The 11,329-nt window shown below is 38.8% G+C and overlaps 1 protein-coding gene across 2 annotated transcripts in view; it reads left to right on the top strand.

Annotated features, from left to right (window-relative positions):
- The first annotated feature begins 938 nt into the window (after positions 1-938).
- The window catches only part of TDRD3 (tudor domain containing 3), a 59,399-nt gene continuing 49,008 nt past the window's right edge, over positions 939-11,329 (top strand). Inside the window, exons 1-2 of one of the 2 annotated variants that reach the window (XM_010728750.2) lie at positions 939-1,044; positions 2,312-2,377. The gene's annotated coding sequence lies outside the window, so the exon portion shown is untranslated. The remainder of the gene's footprint in view (positions 1,045-2,311; positions 2,378-11,329) is intronic. The other variant, XM_010728752.2, reaches the window with a different exon arrangement.

Raw genomic sequence — 11,329 nt, 5'->3', positions numbered from 1 at the left:
TGACTTGAACAGCTACACTGCTATCAAGTGTCTGGGTTAGAGCACAACTGGGATCATTAATTAGTCTGGCAACACTGTCAGGGCAATGTTCATGTTAGCTGAGATAGAATTAAGAAGGTGTATCAAGTCTGCTTTCCTTCAAATCTTTATATGATTTTATTTTACACTTGGGAATTACTGTCTTTTAAATATTTAAATTTAATAATCTTTTTTTAATGGTTATTTATTTTTTGAGGAATAGTGGTTTCTTGTTAGGTAATTAGTACAGGAATGTGTGTTCTGTTTCAGATTCAATATCTGGCAGTTATCGGTGTAATGATTACTGTTGATGTTTTTAAAGAAAAGGCAGAACTGTGCAGATAAAGCAGATTGCCATCTACATGGGAATGAAAACTGAGGCTTGGAGTGAGAAATAGGAGGCAAATTGAGTAACAAATGTCACAGTCTCTAACTACTCAAGTAAAAATTACATTCTCTCTAAGTGTTTTTGAACATGAGAATGCATCAGCCCTTCTAAATTGATTATGCACATCCTTTCAATGGATTATCATCTTTAATTGTCAGATAAACAAATTTATTGCATGCTTACAGAATTTTGGCAGGAAGGTGGTGATCCTGGACTGCCACTGTGAAGATGTTTCCAAAGAGGTTCTATTTCTGAAGTTGTTCGCCACATTGGACTTTTGGGATATGTGGTGATACAAATCCACTTTTACAAGTTATTTTGTAGCTTGGGCAAGCAAGAAGAAAGTTTGTAGGATGACAATATAATATTGCTCCTCCTTAAAGTGTTTGAGTGCATCCTCTTGCTCTTTAGAAACTGATGTGGCTGTGTTGTTTTTTTTTTATTTTTTTGCTTCACTGACATAGAAGATGCAAACTAAAAATTACAGAGTGGATATTCACCTATTACATACATCATATGATATTCTAATATGTCTATATTTTTTCTTCAACAGGTATCTTTCAGATGAAGGAATTGAAACTTGCATAAATTCATCTGAAAAAGTCAATACGAATGACATTATCCTAGTTGCACTTAATGTAAGTTATGATTGTGAACTTTTTTTCTGACATCACACTGAAAACAGTATATCTAATAGCTCAGGTGGACGTCTATGTGATTTACGTAAGGGACAAAGCACCTTCCTCCTTTCCAGCATGTATGAATTATTTCTGAAGTTCATTTGGAAATGACAACTATTCCAACCTGAAGCATAGTGGGGAGAAAAATGAGCATAATTTGCAGTTGGAAGATGTTTCTGTGTTTAGGAAATGTAAATCTGAAGTTGAAGTATAAGCAATACTTATAATGAAATCAGAAGTGCTGTGTATGGATGTGAGTATGAAATTACAGTGCAAAATATGAGCTTGCTAGGATGAGTAAAACATCCTTACTTAAATTGACTTCTGGGCATGCTATTCTTTAAAGCCTGTTCAAGCAAACATTGAGTTTCCTACGATGTTTACTTAGTTATATAACTTCAAGCAGTTGCTTGAATTACTGTAGATATGTTAATTTAGTAATTATTTCTGCCTACAAGGAAATAAGCAAGTACATGTGTTGTATTTCCAGCTTGTCTGATAGATAATCAAGATAAACCAGAAACGTTATGCAAGTACCCAAAGCCAATCTTAATGGGTTATCAATACTTTTGTCATTAAGTCAGTTGTTGTTTAAATGCCCAGATTTTTTCCTGTTAAGTAGAAATACCATTGTGTTTTGAAAGGCAGGGTAAAAGTGAGTTTAGATTCCGCTTCCTAAAAATTCACACCTCTCATTGGCTGTTAAAAGTCAAAAGAAACGAACTGATGTTTTTTGTGAATTGCTTGAATAGGAATGAAATAAATGTAGACATGCCTTCAGTTCTTCAAATGCTTTTATTTTGTGTAAGATCTTGCAGAGGGTTTGTAAAATTTCTGTCTACTTCCTTGTTGCTGTGGTTGCAAAGCATCTTTCTGGAGACTTGTCAAATTCTGTATGAATATGGATTATTGCAGGGACAGTTCAAAGGAGTTTGTGTACTGTTCAGAGGTAAATAACAGGCAAGTGACAGATCGGTTTCCTTGGGTGGGCTCAGATTGAAAACCAAGTGTACTTTCTTATTACTCTGTGGCTATATTGTGCAATAGAAATTAATTTGAACATTCATCTTCTCTTTTACAATATTTGCTCTGAACATCTGTAGAGTATCCTAATTGTTGGGATAATAGAAGAAATGCCCCTCTTTTTCTTGTTTTATGATTTGTAATTTTTTTTGAAACAGGATATTTTAGATTTATATTCTGTTGTCTTCTCTGTTAATTTCAGACAGATTTAAGAACGATTGGCAAGAAATTCCTCCCTAGTGACATCAATGGTGGAAAGGTGGAAAAGGTAGGTGATGTTAACTTCACTTTTCTTGTTGTGATTTCTTTGTGATGACAGTTATCTGTGCTGCATTAGTCTCTTTTTGGCATTATTTCATGTGCAAATGAAGCCAATATTTGAGGATAAATATGTTAACATATTAGTTTGCCTGGTAGACTATATAAAGAGAGGAGACATCTTTAATTCTAAATTTTGAAGTGCTTAAACAAATGTGACTAATCATAGCAGCTTCCTTTATCACTCAAAAACAGTTAAACCTGTTGGATCTTGAGTTAGTATTGAAAGTGACTTGTTCTTTTATTTTTCTTATTCACTCCTGCGAGAACAACAAAGCATGTTAGGCATAAAGCAAAGTAGCTGTGTGATTATGATACATAATGGTATATGTTGATACTGCCCTGAATTATCCACTGATATACGTGATTAAGCCTATAAACTTTGTTGTTGTGTATCCAATAATCTGTATGGATAATCCATGTCAGATGGTACACTGCTTTATAATCTACGTATTATTTTTGTTTTCTAAACTTTCATGTTCCAGATTTTTTTACTTGTATTGTATGTCTAGGTAATTCTTAAGTTTTAACCTCACTGGTGTACTCTTCCTGTGTTCTTCATAAAATTCAGTTAACAGATAGGGTAAACCAAGGAATTTTATTTCAAAGGTAATGATAATTCTCCATTCAAGTAATTATTCTTATCTTCCAAATGGCCTATATTGATGATGTGAAATTCCTTGAGAAACAGATTTCATTACTGTTGAAATTTAGTATAGCAGTAAATCAAAGCAGAATTATTTTAAGAAAACGTGCATGATGAATGAGACTGCTAAGATCTGTCCAGATGTATTTTTTCTGATGATACTGTTGTCTGAACAGAGTGGTGACTGATGTAACTCTAGCTTCTGTAACAACAATGAGAGAGCATCAGTGTCAGCTATGGAAAAACTCACTTGAAAGATACTATATAGTCGGATAGGTGATAGTGTTCAGTCAGACAGCAATCTGTGCATGAAACTCATTATGTAAGTAACTTACTAGGAAAAGTTTTACTAATTATATTATTTCTTGGAAAAACTATGTTTTTGCATTGTTTACTTATCAATTGCTTGAGTTTTACTGAATTTTGCATGTTAAATCACTTAATACGGACTAATTCTAAATGCATTTACTTAAGTACTTCAAAAAGGCCAAATGCAAGTTCCTGCACCTGGGCTGGAGTGATCCCAAGCACAAATGCAGACTTGGCAGAGAGTAGATAGTGAGCAACCCTGACGATAAGGATTTGTGGTTTTTAGTGGATGAAAAGCTCAACGTGAGCCAGCAGTGTGCATTGACAGCCCAGAGAGCGAAGTATATCCTGCACTGCAGTCTGAAGAAGCATGGCCAACAGATTGAAGGGGATGATTCTCCCCCTCTGTTCCACTCATGAGACCCCTACCTATAGTGCTGTTTTCAGTACTGGGGACTCTAGCACAAGAAGGCCATGGAACTGTTGGAATCCAGAGGAGGGATCAAGAGGATGGTCAGATGGATGGAGCCCCTCTCCTATAGAGGGCAGGCTGGGGGTGTTGGAGTTGTTCAGCCTGGAGAAAAGAGAAGGTTCCAGGAAGTGTACTTCCAGTACCAAAATGGATATACAGGACTGCTGGGGACGTTCTCTTTTTCCAACAAGTGTAATGATAGGGCAAGGAGGGGATAGTTTTAAATTAAAAGAGGGCAGATTTAGATTAGATATTAGGTGGAAGTTTTTTACTTTAAAGGGTGATGAGGCATGGGAACAAGCTGCCTAGAGAAGTTGTGGATGCTTTATGCTTGGAGATGTTCAAAGTCAGGTTGGATGTGGTCCTGGGCATCCTGATCTAGTGGATGTCAACACTGTCCATAGATGGGAAGTTAGAACTAGAATCATAGAATTATAGAATCACAAGGTTGGAAAGGACCTATAAGATCATCTAGTCCAACTGTCCTCCCATTACCATTGCTACCACAGGCTACTAAACCATATCTTGTAGCTCCTCATTCAGACGCCTCTTGAACACTGCCAGGGATGACGACTCCACCACCTCCCTGGGCAGGCCATTCCAGTGCCTGACCACTTTCTGAGAGAAAAATTTCTTCCATATGTCCAACCTAATCCTCCTCTGGTACAACTGCAGCCATTTCCTTGGGTCCTGTTTGTTGCCTGGGAGAAGAGGCCAAACACATCCTCATCACAACCTCCCTTCAGGAAGTTGTAGAGAGCCTCCTCTTTTCCAGACTAACCAATCTCAGCTGCCTCAGATGCTCCTCATAAGACTTGTGCTCCAGACTCTTCATCAGTTTCGTTGCCCTTCTCTGGGCACATTCCAGGGCCTCAATGTCTTTTTTTGAAGTGAGGGACCCAAAACCAAACACAGTACTCGAGGTGCAGCCTCACCAGTGCTGAGTAGAAGGGGATAATCACCTCCCTGCTCCTGTTGGCTACACTATTTCTAATGCAGGCTAGGATGGCATTGGCCCTCTTGGCCATCTGGGCATACTGTCGGCTCATGTTCAGCCGAGCATCAGCCAACACTCCCAGGTCCCTTTCCTCTTCACAGTCATCCAGACACTCAGCACCAAGCCTATAGCGCTGTGTGGGGTTGTTGTGGCCAAAGTGCAGGTCCTGGCACTTGGCCTTGTTGAACCTCATCCCATTCGCCTTAGCCCAGCGATCCAACTTAACTAGATCCCTCTGAAGGGCCTCCTTACCCTCTGGCAGATCGACACCACCTCCCAGCTTGGTGTCATCTGCAAACTTACTGAGGGTACACTCAATCCCTTCATCTAGGTCATCAATATATATATTAAATAAGTTGGGCCCCTGTACTGACCCCTGGGGGACACCACTTGAAATGGGTCGCCAGCTGGACTTAACTCCATGAACCGCTACCACTGTTGGGCCCAGCCCTCTAGCCAGTTCCTTACCCAAGGAAGAGTATACCTGTCCAGACCATGGGCAGCCAGTTTCCCCAGAAGAATACTGTGAGAGACTATGTCAAAGGCTTTGCTGAAGTCTACATAGAACTACATCAACAGCTTTTCTCTCATCTACCAGTCTGGTCACCCAGTCATAGAAGGAGATGAGGTTGGTCAAGCATGATTTGCCTTTCATGAACCCGTGCTGGCTGGGCCTGGTCCCCTGGACACTAAACACATGTCGTGTGATCTCTCCCAAGATGATTTGCTCCATAACTTTCCCTGGTACTGAGGTCAGGCTGACAGGCTTGTAGTTCCCCGGATCCTCCTTAAGGCCCTTCTAGTAGATGGGAGTCACATTGGCAAGCCTCCAGTCCTCTGGGACCTCTCAAGATAACCAGGAGTGCTGGTAGATGGCTGAGAGCGGCTCGGCAATCACCTCCGCCAGCTCTCTCAGCACTCTATGATGAAGCCTGTCTGATTCCATGGACTTAAGATGGTTCAGATGGAATCGAGTTCTCTAACTGTCTCCACCGGGGATGTATTCTGCGTAGCAGAACTAGATGATCTCTAAGGTCCTTTCCAACCCAAACCACTCGGTGATCAATGTAATTCTCAAAATATTTATGTTGGGTGAGTGATAATGCTTGACTTGCTTTGTTTTCCTTCTGAAATATGGTTTCAGTTCAAAGTAAGTTAGTAATAGGGGTTATTAATAATAGCTTTTTTTTTTAAGAGGTTTGATTCAGTACTGAGGAGTTTCTTTAGACGTAGTAGTTCAGTTTTTATTCATCAGTTGAGAATATGTCTAGTAACTTGCTCATTTTCTTCAGAGAGGATGTTTTCTATACTTCCATTGTTTCTGTACTTCCAAGTGGATGGTTGAAAGTGAAACTGTTATTTATTTACTCAGAACTGACTATATGTTGCAATCTACTTAGTCTTTAAAATGCTTATTGTTTCTCAGCTGAAACTAGGGAGGTTACTGTTTTTGCCAGTTATCTTCACAAATGCAGAAACAAAGGATTGCTTATGAAGACTGTGGTTGTTAGTGCTTTGAGGTATCTATGAGACAGCAGTCAAACCTTTCACAGGAAAAATCTTCTGCGTGTTTACATGCGAAAGTATTGTTATAATTTGTAGAATTGTACACTGAAGAAATGAACTATGACTTAGTGAAAATATGAAAACTAGATTCTAGTGTAATTTCTAAGGATCTCTTGAGCGTGCTGCTCTCCTTCAATATGCATTTTGCAGTGGGTTGCTGTGGATTCTCTTGAGTATCTTCAGTTTTGTTATTCTGAAAATTGTAACAGTTTATATGCAACACTGACAATTTTCAAGAAGCCTGTGGAACAACTTGTTTTAAACAGTCCACTGGCCTTTTTTTTTGTTTGTGTACTTTGTGTTTCAGAGTGGTCACCTTCTCTGTTCTGTTTTTCAGTTAGTACTAAGTTAATCTGATTTTATCAAGATGGGTTTGTACAGTTTCATGGATTTTAAGTATATCTGGCTTGACAGCTAACCAGTTGTTCATAAAACATAATAGAAGTATGAATCAAATCAGAACATGAAAAAATACATTAGAACTTACAAAGGTGGTTAAAGTTCTAAATTGTTGTCATTTTTATTTCTTGTAAATATTAGGAAATTGAGAACCTGAATTCAAGCTGTAGTTTTATTTATTGCTGTGCTATTGAAAACAGAGTTTTTCCCCTGTAATAAAAACATTATTAAAAAAGTTATACTAAAGTCTTTTTTTTTAATTATTATTTTGGAGAAATGTGAAAACAAACTCTAAGAAACCAGTGCCATTCAATTGATTACTAATAGGGGGAAAAAAAAAAAAGGCTTTCTAATAGTTTATTGGGTATTTACTTCGGTGTTGCTGTTCAAGATGGGAAATGTGTATGGTGTCTTGTAGTCATAGGACCAGTTTTGAAGTTCGCTTGCTTACATACATTGTCCAGAGCTCCAGATGTTGGATGCTGCATTGATAAATGGTCTGTTAACCTAATGGTACTCCTTTAGAATTCAAGTTAGGATGGACTTTTTTCATTAGCAGTTTTGACTAAGCAAATAATTCTAAGTGCTGCAAACATGGAAAATACTGTAAATAAAGGTGCTTTTTTTTCTAATCTGTGTTTTGTAGTGCTTCAAGTCAGAAAAGGTATAAAGCAAGTCTCTGCATTTAGATGACAGGACTAATGTGCTATTGTTGCCAAACACACTGGAAATTATGACTTTTCATTAGATTGCTGGGAAGTCTCCTTCTCTGGAGATATTCAAGTCTCGCCTGGACGCCTACCTGTGCGACCTGGTGTAGGAAACCTGCTTTGGCAGGGAGGTTGGTCTCGATGATCTCTAGAGGTCCCTTCCAACCCCTACAATTCTGTGATTCTGTGAAAACTATGCTTGGAAACGTTGATTTTTTTGAAACACTATTTTAGAAGATGAGTATAAGAAATGACATGATTTCTGTTGACTTAACTTGAGCTAGAGGATAGGCAACTAATTTATGAATCAACAGGCTTGTTGTTTATGGTTGTCCAATGTATGTTCAGAACTGAAGTTGTCCCATTATAAAGGAAATGTGTGATAATAATAAATATAATAAAGAGAGGATTATCTGCTTTTGTTCCTAACTTGGTACTTTTCCTCCATTCTCAATATGGATATAATACTGACATCTGTGGCATGATAAAGAAGCGTGCATGAAAGTTGTGATTACTGTATTTAAATTCAGTGCAGCCAAATGAGGTTAGAAGTTTTGCACCCTGAATTTTGAAACCTGGCCTGTGAAACCACATGTTTGATAGCAGATAGTTGGTTGTTGGGATTATTTTGAAAGAAGATGCATTTGAGTTAAAACAAAACAACATTAAAAAAGAGGAAAATAAACAATAAAAGAAAGCTGCTTCATTAAGGAACAAGTAATGAATTTATCTGGTGCTTTCTTTGATAAGTTGATTAAATGTCTGATTCAGGAGTTAGGTGTTTTCTTGAGGTGGGAAATCTGAAAATGCTTGATGCAGCTCATCCAAGGAAATTCTGTGCAATGACAGGTGGACAAGGGATGACTACTAGACCTCTGAGGCAAATCAAAGAACTTGTGTACAAGAACATGATTAAGAAGTACTGTTTGATGTAATGACAGATAACTGGTAAGGCTAGGAGGATGACTAGTCTTTCAAGTTTTGGAATAGCTATTGTGTCTTATTTCTAATATTGCTAAAATACGTAAGTAAAATTTATGAGTTGTACCAAATTAAGGTGTTATTTCCCATACAAAATTAGCTTGGTAAGCACCACAGAAAGAATTAGGTGATCTTAAAAATGTACATGGATAAAACATGAAGTTGCATATTTGGGACTGATAGCCCTGCTGTAGACTTGGAACTGTCTCACTTAAGAAGGAATGCAGAGAAGAGAAATTTGGTTATAGAAATTGTTGCATGTAAATAATGCAATATTGCATGTAAAAAGGAAAATGGAATTAAGATGTACTCTGAGGCATTGCTGAGAGTACTGTAACTCTCGATTGTATATTTCTGTTAATTATTTTTAAGAAGGAAAAATTCAGGTGTTGGAAAAACAAGAGAGTATTACTAGGGAAAATGGGGGGTGGAATGGAATATATGTTTCCAGATATTAAATTTGGAATCAAAAAGAAGATACATAGTTTGTAAGCCCATCAGAAGGGAGGAAATTATAAAACAGGAATAAAACTATTTTAAATTAGAGAATAGTTGTCTGTAGAAAAATTGATTTAAACTAGTTGTCAAGAAATCTTGTTAAAAACTGAGGACGTGTACTTGATAAGTACCAGAGCAATAGTATCCTCTGTCTTTTCCCTCTATCAATTGTTAAGATTTTTTAAAAAGTCCATTGATAGAGATGGAGCACTAGGTAACAGGATTGAACGCTATAGGAATCCACTTCAAACTTGTAAAAAGAAAGTTTGCTTGATTCAAGGTACTTCGGTATTCCAGTTTTTCAGGTAATTGAGAGAGAGATCAGTGCTTATGTACATGGCTTTCAATTTCACTAATGAGTGAAAGTAAAAACAGTGGGAAAGAGCTTTTTTTATTCTTTTTTCCATTGATGATTCATGACAAAAGTGGCAAGTATTTTTAAGAAGCTGCAGGAAATGAGAAAGACAAAAAATACGTTGCCTCAGTCCCAGTGTTGTGAGCATCAGTCCCAGTATTGGCCCCCTGAGTGTTACACTTGTCATCAATCTCCATCTGGACATTGAGTCACTGATCACCACTCTCTGGGTACAATCTTGCAACGAGTTCCTCATCCACCGAACAGTCTACCAATCAAATTCATATCATTTCAATTTGGAGAGAAGGATGTTATGGGGAACCATGTCAGAAGCCCTACTGGAGTCCAGTTAGATGACATTAGTGGCTCTTCCCTTGTCCTCAGTCACAGTTACACTATCATAAAAAGCAAGAAGGTCAGTCAGACAGGATTTGCCCTTGGTGAATACATGCATATACATATATCCTGTAACATCTCCCTCTCCTCCATATGTCTTAACATAGCTTCTAGGAGGATCTGCTCCATGACTTTCCCCAGTGCAGAGGTGAGCCTCATACATCGTAGAATCATAGAATATCTTTGGTTGGAAGGGACCTCAAAGGCCATCTACTTCCAAACCACTTGTAGGCTGAGTCGCCAACTATTAGGTCAAGCACCGGATCTTTAACACCTCCAAAAATGAGGCATCAACAGCCTCTGGGTAGCCTGTTCCAGCACCTCGCTCATTCCTTAGATCATTCTTTCTACCCTTCTTAACAATGGTTGCTACACTGTCTTTTTTCAGTCATCAGGTACTTTATCTGACTGACATGACTTTTCAGATATCATTGAGAGAAGCTTGGTGATTACATCAGCCATTTTCCTCAGGTCTGGGATACATCTCATCAATTCATATAACTGTGATTTCCTCAGGTGAATTCCAACTTGATCTTCATTTACAGTGCAAGGAACATTGCTCCCCCAGTTCCAGCCTTCCAACCTATCCACTTGAAAGGTATGTGAAGAGTAGTTGCCAGCAAAGACTGAGGCAAAAAAGTTAAGTACCTCAGTTTTCTCCTGTTTATTGTTACCAGCCTTCCCATATTCCTCATGAGTGAGGTTGTGCCCTCTTAGACTTTACTTTTCTGAGTAATGTACCCATAAGTCTTTGTTATCCTAACTTGCATCCATTGCTAAGTTCAGTTCTAGTTGGGCCTTCTCCTTCCTGACCTCATTCTTACACAGCCTAGCAGTATCCCTATACTATTCACAGGGCCTTTGCTTCCACTGCCTGTGTATTTTCTTGTTTTTTGGTTTGACCAGCAGATCCCCATTCAGCTATGCTGGTTTTTTGCCTTTCTTTCCTGACTTCCTACACCTGGGGATGGAGATCTCTTGTGCCCTAATGAAAACTTCCTTAAAGATCTGCCAGCTCTGCTCTGCTCCGTTGTCGTTGAGGACAGATTCCCAAGGGATTTTGTTGTTTTGCTGTCTTCCTAAAGAGCTGGAAGTTGGCTTTCCTAAATTTGGACATTCTGATTTAACTCTGTCTTTCTCATATCCTTCAGGAATGTGAACTCCACCATTACATGATCACTGTAGCCCAGGCAGCCTCCCATTGTGATATCACCAATCAGTTGGTGAACAACAGGGCATTGTATCCCCTCCTGGTGAGGCTGCTTTATTGGCTCTGGAAGTTACCCTCAAAGCATTTCAGGAGCGTTCTGGATCACCTACAGCTCACCATGATAGTTTTCCAGCAGGTGTCAGGGGGGTGAAGATGAGAGCCTTCGTTTGAGGTGCCTCCTGCAGCTGGAGAAAAAAGGCTTCCTCAACAGAGACTATGCTTGATCAGGTGGCCTGTACTAGACAGCAACCACGGGGCTTTGTCGCCTTGTTCACTAACTCTCACCCCATAGTCTTTCGATTTCTCATGGCCGTTCTTCAGGGAAAGCTCTACACACTCTGTTCCTTCCTTGATGTAGAGGAC

This window comes from Meleagris gallopavo, chromosome 1 (assembly GCF_000146605.3).
Source record: "Meleagris gallopavo isolate NT-WF06-2002-E0010 breed Aviagen turkey brand Nicholas breeding stock chromosome 1, Turkey_5.1, whole genome shotgun sequence".
Classification (NCBI taxonomy): domain Eukaryota; kingdom Metazoa; phylum Chordata; class Aves; order Galliformes; family Phasianidae; genus Meleagris; species Meleagris gallopavo.
The sequence above is the reverse complement of the archived record's forward strand: the minus strand, read 5'-3'. Positions and strand labels throughout refer to the sequence as shown.